Genomic DNA, 2,470 nt, shown 5'->3' on the forward strand with positions numbered 1-2,470 from the left:
GGGGGATGTTAGGAGTAAGCCACAACGCTTGATGATGGCTGAGTCGTCTGCGTGGAGCTGGCAACGAGCAGCAGCTTCGGCCGATCAGTTAGGCAGCCGTGGTGTGCGGTCGTGCATGCATGCAGTAGACGGATAAGATAGCGTGTGTGCCGGTCAAGTAAGAGGCGTGCATGCGTGTGGTTAGTTAGCAAGATTACTGCGTGCGTGGAGTTAGTGGCCGGGTCTTGCGTGCGTGCGTGTGCTAGTATGTGTGTGCAGCCGGGTATAAAATGCCCCGCGATGTACTGCTCGTGTGTGGGTGTTGGTTCGAGTTCGTGCTTGAGGAGGAAGCCGTTCGTGCGGCAGGCGTATGTGCGCCGGAAAAACACCACCGTGTCCTGTGTCTCCTCTTTCTTCTACCTTCGTTCGTGAGAGAGAGAGAGAGAGAGAGAGAGAGAGAGAGAGAGAGGGAGCTGGGCACCGGCGCAAAGAGCAAGGTAGGGCTCGACGCCAACAATAGTTATCCATTGACACGTGTTAACCAGATTAAAAAAGGTACTGAAAAGGTCGCCAACTTACCAGACACTGCTCAGATTCCACTCAAGAGGCGCGGCAGGGCCGCGCCCCAACCGCTAGTGAAAGTGCAAGGGTGGCATTTTTCTGAAGCCACGTATTAAAAGTGGCAAATAACCAATTTATCCACATATTAAAAGTGGCAAATAACCAATTTTCTTCGAAAATACAAGATAGTTCTAACTTTCCTTTTTGTCGGGTTGGCTGACGCCTAAACTGGGCCACAAGGCAATCAACTCTTTGCTACTGGCTAATACCAATCCGTTCACCGAGCATTCTCGCATTCATCCACAAAGGTAAGTCAATTCCTTTATCTCCTTGCATATCGCTTAGCTGATTCAGCATTTCTTTTGCTCCGCCTAGCCTCAATTTGTTTATCATAAGTAGTGACTCACATGCTGATTATTTCTTCCTCCTGCCTCAACTTATATTAGTTTTGATTTATTAAAACATATTGTGTCAGTCAATAATGTATAGATCTGTTGACTTATGTCTTTCAATACTATTTATCTTTGGATCCTCTATGGCACCGAATTCATTGTAGCAGTGAGAAAAAAAAAACCTTCAATTTGAACACTTTGCTTGAAAAGAAATAAAGATGCATGTGTCTAAGTTTACAACCTTATTAAATAAACGAGTACATGTTATGTCAACTTAATCTTGAGCGAAAAAGGATTCTCAAAGAAGTTTGTCTTTAATTTCAAGATATTTTGCAATCCGTCGAGAGCTAGGACGTGCGTCCAGCAGCAACTTAAACATTGTGTACATGGAACAAACCACCAAGAACAAGAGCATAAGAACTAGCCTCATCTCTTTACCACAACATCATATAGAAAAACCAAGCTTGACGATCAACATCTCATATCTAAAAAGGGAACAAGAGCTTTGCAATTCTGTGTCCAGTAGCCACTATCATTATCAACTGTAGATCATTTATGCATGTACCAACTAGATATATCCTTTTTTTTGTATGAACTATTTTGCAATGAATCAAGTGTTGGGACGAGTTACCAAATATTAGAAAAAAGCAAATAGTTTATCAATCCATGTGGCGCGGCGGCGCCGCGCACTACTCGCTAGTACAAAGCTACAACTATAAAGTACAACTACAAATTATTTTAATTTGTACATTTAAAACTATACAACTAAAAACTACTACTGTCACACTAAAACTAGCTAGAAACTACAAATACCTACAAACTAAAAACCAAAAGTACAACCATGAAACCCTAACTTTATACCTGCTGGAGTGGAGGGCGACGGGGCAGTGGATCGAGGGTGACGTCGGCGGCGGACCGAGGGTGACGTCGGCGGCGGACCGAGGGTGACGGCGGCGGCTGATCGAAGACGATGGCGACGCGGTGGAGGGCGAGGAAGATGGCGAGGGCGAGGGAAGCGACGACGGTAGCGGACGACGGACGACGAGGACGAGGACGAGGGCAGCGGACGGCGATGGCTAGGGCGAGGATGGTGATAGCGAGGGCGAGGACGGCGACGGCGGCGACGGGGAAAGGGAGAGAGTGAGAGTGAGGGGTAGGAGGGGGAGGGGGCACACACGTGCAGATATTGCTCGTTACCTGCGACTGGCGCGCCACCCAACCCTCCACTGCTACTTTGGCATAGCGGGTGCCAGTACCAAAGGTTGAATTTGAACAGTCTGCCAATAATTTACATGTGGTGGGCACGACCAGATGCACTAAAAAGAATACAAATAGCCGATTGGAGGCTTTTAGCTGTGGCGGGGACTGCCGCCACTGCTGCCTGTAACAACAGTGGCGGGTAAGCCTAGCCGCTCGCCACAAAAAACATTCATAACATAGCATAACATAACATAGCCACGCTCAGCTATGCTTGCTTGTGGCGGGTGACGTATTCTGCCCGCCACTGCAGTGCCCCCAATTCTAGCGGTCACTTTATG

This window comes from Triticum dicoccoides, chromosome 7A (genome assembly GCF_002162155.2).
Source record: "Triticum dicoccoides isolate Atlit2015 ecotype Zavitan chromosome 7A, WEW_v2.0, whole genome shotgun sequence".
Taxonomy (NCBI): Eukaryota; Viridiplantae; Streptophyta; class Magnoliopsida; order Poales; family Poaceae; genus Triticum; species Triticum dicoccoides.